Genomic DNA, 6,450 nt, shown 5'->3' with positions numbered 1-6,450 from the left:
CCGGCGGCGATGAGTCGGGTGAAGTGATGGACAAGTTGAAAAATAAACGAATCACTTTGAAAAATTTAGAGCGCTTTATTCGAATGAACTTCCAATCCAGCTGGAGAAGGCTTGGAAAATTTCGTCTCTGCTGCGGTTGGTCCTGCCCAAATATTTTACGAATTTAAGCGTGTCGATTTAAAAAATTTACGGCGCTCGGAATGAGAAGACTTTCAATTCTATCGCAGAAAAGTGAAAAAAGTTTTTTTTTTCTTCTAATCTTGATGCTTCGCGAATTTTTCACCGGTGTAAAGCAATCAGCTGAAAAATGCAGGGAACTGCGAATTAGTCAACTTTTAATTCAAGTGGTGAAAACGTGAGCAAGATGATTGCTTTTTTGCTATTCTCTTTGCGTCGCTAATTTTTCACGCTTTAAATTAGCAACTTTAAAAATAGAGTGCATTTCAATTACTATGTACAATTCATTTGAGTGAGGCAAAATTATTTCTTTTCCTGCAAGCTCCATCGGTGTTTTGAAAAATTATCATAAAGAATACATTTTATTGCATTACCTCAAAATTTAATTCGAAATTGACTTATATCTAATAGATCCATTAGACTCAATTCAAACCGGGCACAAAAGTATATTTCGTTAAAGGATTTCACAAATACTTTCGCAATGGAGGGATGTTTGGGATAATTGGAGTTGCCTTCGTTATAAACTTCAATTGTTTAAAAAATATTTAATAAAAATAACTTAAGTTAAAGCACCAAATCATAAAATAACTCACGTTCTGTTAAAATTTAATATTTCATTGAAGCAAATATGAAATAAGATTCGATATTTATTTAAAAATAAAAAAATAATTTTGGAAATATTTGTATACATTTTTTGTGCCTATGTTTACTACAATTAATTACAGCACAATCCTTGCCTATCAATTTTCTAGCAAGTCTCGCATCCATGCTCTCCTTATTGTTCTCCCTCGCAGAACAATGTTAGTAGAATCCTAAATATTTGTTACAAACAATTCAATAGAACCATCTATATTCCAGAATAGTTAAAAATTTTATTTACTTGCCATTTAACTCTAAGACTGTACTGATTAACGGTAACGGCGTGACGGTGGTGACGAGTGGTTATGACTTCATTAAAGGTTGAAACAAAATCGGGAAAGTTAACTCGTCCGAGTGTTTCATACTAGTTAATTTCCAGTTTTAGGGGAATGAGCCAAAAAGTTTTCGCTAAGATTTGAGTGTATGATGTGTGTAAACGGTGTATCTTCCGCCGAAGGTTCTCTTAGTTTCTGCTAAATATCGTTAAGAATCATGGCGTTTCAAATAGAACAGGCACTATGGTTGATGCAAAATATTGGGACTGTTTTTCATACTGCAATGGTTATCCAAAACCTCTAGCACAGTTCATTGACACGACCCGTAAATGAAAATGAAATAGACAAGGGAATGATGAAAAAAGTGCCAAAAAGTTTCTGCGCTAAAAATTATTATTTTCTTACGTTTTTGAACAATGTTATTAAGCTTTCTTTGCTGTACATCCATTACCCAATGTGACATACTAAGAGTATACACATAGGGAACTGCGGCGTTTACACTCAATCTGGGACTTTTTCTAAACGACTGATGTAACATATCTCTAGGATTTTCATGGAATCCTAACTAAACCCATGACTTGAGCGTTACTATTAGAGGTCAAATGGATGAACAAGGGGATAAATAGACACAGTCATTTACATGGAAGAGTTTAAAGCTAATGGTATTACGCCGTAAATCCTCTGAGGCATTTGAGCAACTTATGGCCTTCAGAGGCCAACAATTAACAAGGTGGATATGTTAACTGGACCACTGTTTTGGGCAACTATTCGAAACCTTTCCGTTGGCGGGTTCATTGTCCTAATATTTCTGCACACGCCTCTGTGAACTTTGACCACCTTATGACCTCAGGAGGTCAGCAATTTAGCAATATGGTAACGTGGGCTACGCTACTCACTTATTCACCTTATCCAACCTTTGGTTGAGGACATTAGTTTACCCGATAATGAAAACATACCACAATGACCTTTGACCCTCCCATTTTGATCTCCGGAGGTCAAAAAATTAACAGTATGGATCTGCGATCCTTAAAAACCTATGTTTCGACCCCTTAGTTGATATGCTATTCTTTTTGGCACCCCTTTTACGTTGAGTGTGACCTTACTGGGTCAACGGCTGAATTTTAGTGCATAAATGTGTTATTTTTTTCGTTTTTCTCGTGCCCGAAAACCTGATAATAGGCATATTTGTCAATGGGTAAGTATGTAAATTTTCAAGAATATAGCTTGGGGGAAAAAGATAAAAACTAGAGGTTCAAAATAACACACGATCAAATGGACAGTCTTTATACCGGCTACGTATCCGCCGCGCATAGCCGAGAGCGCTGCTTAGAACTAATTCCAAAATCTACTTTGATGAATATCATTCCAGCTGTGAAGCTGTAGAACTCTTGATAAGCTAAACCTTGTCTGATAAAGAGACCAGATTCTATTTTTTGATTTTGTCTCAAGAATTGAGTAAGTTCTCTTGCCCGTTATGGAATCATCTGTTTCTTTTCTTACGCTGTGATTTAGAGATGTGTGAGGATTCAACGATCGCAAAGAACTTCAGCAAAATTAAACCTCAAAACCTAAATTGCAAACCTCAAAAACATAAATTGTTTTTTTGACTTTTAAGTTGTAGCGTCAAGCTTACACGTCGAAACATATTTGTATACTTCAATTTTGGATGTAAACAGATAACGTCAAAAAAGTGTTGAAGACGTTTTTAAAACATCTGAGCTTCAAAATGGCATAAAGGAATGATTTATAAACGCTTTTATTCAACTATTCTGTCTTCTCTTTGTTTTTCAATCTATTGATCCAAATCTTAAAATTGAATTTATTGAAATTGAAAGAGTTTAATATGAACAAACTATTTCATTGCCATATGAACTATTGTTTCTTACTTTAGAGTTCGTTTTTTGACATCATTCTGGAATAGTTAACGGTAACTTTGTATCTAATTTTAAATTATAAAATAATTTGTTTCCTTTGCGTACATTTTTTAGCGTAAATAATATATAATTCAAGTATATTTTTTACATTTAGCTTCTTTTTTAGTAAATGACAATCAAAAGTATACATTTTTTCATTCCAAATGTTTGTTGAAAAAAAATTGTTGCTTAAAAAAAATTTTAAGCCAGTGAAAGATTGGTGAGGGAGTCGAGAAGAAGGGTTTTTATGCGTGTTGAATGGGCGAACTGGGAGGAAAAGGAGAAGGTGTGCTTATGAGAGGGACTGAAGTAGGGGCAGATTATGAGAGGAGCTAAAAAGAGGGGAATGGTGATGCGGAGGGCGGAAAGAAAATGGACGGGTTTTTTGAAGGGGATGGCTTGAGGAGAAGCTGCCAGCGTGGAAGACTTTTCTACGTGTAAGAGAGAGAGGAAATTTGTGTATCCGAGATCAATTGGCTTCGAAACCGTATCATCAAACGACGTGGAGTTTGGAAAATTATGCATATGTTCAAAAAGAAGATTTTTAACTATGTACTTTATCAAGACTTTCCCTGGAGACACCAGAAATTGTCCTCTGGCTGTCTATAAACTTGGCATTACGTTTAGTCCAGCGATTTTATTTTTTCCTATGTAAATGCAGTACTTTTACTCACCAAAAGGTCTGGGATTTATTTAAATCAGGAGGCTGGTTAATAGTGATTTAATTTGATATTATTGATTTATCTTCTGCCATTTGCGCCTGAAAGTCTTTTGTTAAGATGATAATTATTCTCCTTGTTCTCTGAAATCAAACATTGCATATTTCATTTTCAACTAGTTTTAATAATCGCTTATCATATATTACTTCAGTTATCCAAAGTGTTGGTCGAAATGAGATGTTTTATTAATTACAGAGTTCGATAAATGTAATACTGTAACAATAAATTAGTAATTTATAAAGATTATGTCTATGATTAGTAATTGGTGATTGACTTTGAAATGTAATATCGTACCCATTCATATTGCATTTAGTTCTGGAATTTTATACGTGTAGCTAATCGATTAGTGTTTGTCACATGCAAATTGAGGTCAGGATATATATGCGAGCACGGCAGTTTCTGCCTGGTTTTGATAGTTTATGTGTAAAAAATCGGAATCAGTGGAGTTCAATGGCGGCGTGGCGGATTCGATATCGAGGTTCCAGGATATGATGGAGAAAAAGCGGCGACGAGAGCAATCAAGCGGTGAAATGCGTACGTGAATGGATCGGGAGTTGGGGGCGAATGTGAGGATGTGAACGTAGACGAGGGAAGAATGGAGAATGCGGGATGTGAAGGAATGAATGAGTGACGGGAATAAAAGGTCCGTCAGAAGTCGGGGAACCGTGCTTTCTCTTTTTGTCTTCTTCCTAGACACTCATGGATACGAGTTCACTCCCCCATCGCGCGTGACATCTCAGCTAGAATTTCCAGGACCCAGAGCTCACATTTTTATTTTATAATAGAGTCTAAAGAACATTTCTCCGACTCCAATTGGCCACTCTCTATCTTTAATACGGAGACCAGACTAGCATACGGCACGATGCTGGGAATATATGTCCTGGTGAAATATTAAATCGATACCTTGCACTAGTGGATTATTTATTCCTGCCCACAAAATCATTGGGCATCTTGCTGAATCAATTACTTCAATTAGGGCCACTGAGCAATCTATCGATTTCATTTCCCTTTGCCAATATTATTTTTGGAGCAATAGTAACTATTTTTTATCAATATCTTTTCATCCATCGGCTCAGAAGTAATAATAACACCAGTAACATATAAAATATTTAAGCAATTTTCCTTGTTTTTCAATGCTGCGTCATGAACTCTAAATCCCCAAAGAACGTTTGAAAAAACTACGGTAGTCGAGAAGAAAATATTTTAAATGATAGCAGTTTTTGCCAAGCAATTCATAGTCAAGGTCTATAATTAGTAACTGTAACATATTTGCATTTTGTAGAAACTAATAATAAACTAATTCACTAAAAATAAATAAAAATAAATCGGGAAGGTCCTCCATTCTTTTTTTACAGGGAATTTTTATGAATTTCGCTACTCTTAACACTAGAACCGCGGACTTTTTCGTATACCTAGAACCGCGGAGGGGGTCATTTTGACCCCTCGTCATTTCTTGCCATATTTTTAGTATTTTGGGTTTCTTTTGGATACTGCACTATGTGAAATGAATTATCTGAGATTTACAATGAAATTTGAATGATATATGGGCGGTATAAGCGCTAGATAGGCTACCCGTCTTGCACAAATAATGCGTTTTTCACATTTTTACTATATGTTCGGCTGAGGATGGGGAAAAATTTTAAATTTATTAAAGAAAAAAGAAACACTTTTATTGGTGCAGAGAAGCATACAGTAATGAAGAATGTCAAGTCAAGAAAAAAAGTCAAGCTCCAAGTTCCTTGCTCCGTACGTGCATATAAAACTGCAATGAAAGCTTCCAGTTCATCCATAGATACCGACCAGTCCTTGTCCCCAATTTCTTCACGAGCCCGATTTTCCGTGCACATCTTCATGTGATTCAGCATAGTTGGAGTTATCACCAAATCCCATGCTGAGCGAACATCACCCTCAGTGAAGAAGAAGATTGAAGACTAGCACACCCCTGGCGAGAACCACCTCGTCCTCGTACCTGTCCACGAGGAGCGGCAGCAGCAGACTCAAGCGGCTCGTCGTCTTCAGCTGGTGCGACTACAGCATCGCCACGTCCTCGATGGCCCCGAGCACCACGGCAGAGGCCCTGGGCAGTTCCAGGGCGACCCCGTCCCTTGAGCAGGAACTGTGGACACGACTTGGTTCACGGGAGGCTGTATTTGGGGACCACGTTCACGTCGTAGTGTGCGGGTGGTTGGCGGCTAATAGGGAACGTACTCCTCACCTTCATTACCTGTACCAAACAAAATAAATGCTTTATGAAATAGATTTGCAACAATTATCAAAGAATGCGAGTAAAATAAAAATAGGAAACTTACCAGTGTCTTCGCTTGAATCTTCAGTCAAGGACTCTTCACTTTCTTCCTCTGCGTCAACGCCGCCGTCATACACTACAACAGGATCATCCTCCGCCTCAGAGCAATCCTCAGGCACATCCTAAAGTTGCTCGAGAATACGAGCGACCTGTTCTGCGGTGTATCCCTTTGATCGACGCATCGCTGGGCGTTGACCGGAGTATCACCCTTGAAACGGTATTGCCCGTCGTTCAGCGCTGAGCGATGCAGCGCAACAATCGAACGGGTGAGACGAACTGCCGCGCAAACTTTTGAATTCGGGTGAATTGCGAAGTATTACATTGTAATTCATGTAATTGAGCTGACAACTACAATGACGCCACATTGGTAGGGGAGGCACGGTAGGGGAAGGAAGGAGCCTTGAGTGGGGGTAGCCGAGGAA

The 6,450-nt window shown here is 37.9% G+C and overlaps 1 long non-coding RNA gene across 1 annotated transcript; it reads right to left on the bottom strand.

Annotated features, from left to right (window-relative positions):
- Window positions 1–5,679: 5,679 nt before the first annotated feature.
- LOC124153294 lies at window positions 5,680–6,248 on the bottom strand. The gene is made up of 2 exons (XR_006863612.1): window positions 6,033–6,248; window positions 5,680–5,947 (listed from the first exon to the last, which is right to left on the bottom strand). It is a non-coding gene; the product is annotated as an uncharacterized LOC124153294 (long non-coding RNA).
- Window positions 6,249–6,450: the final 202 nt, after the last annotated feature.

This window comes from Ischnura elegans, chromosome 1 (genome assembly GCF_921293095.1).
Source record: "Ischnura elegans chromosome 1, ioIscEleg1.1, whole genome shotgun sequence".
NCBI classification, from domain to species: domain Eukaryota; kingdom Metazoa; phylum Arthropoda; class Insecta; order Odonata; family Coenagrionidae; genus Ischnura; species Ischnura elegans.
This window is presented reverse-complemented; position numbering and strand designations above follow the sequence as displayed.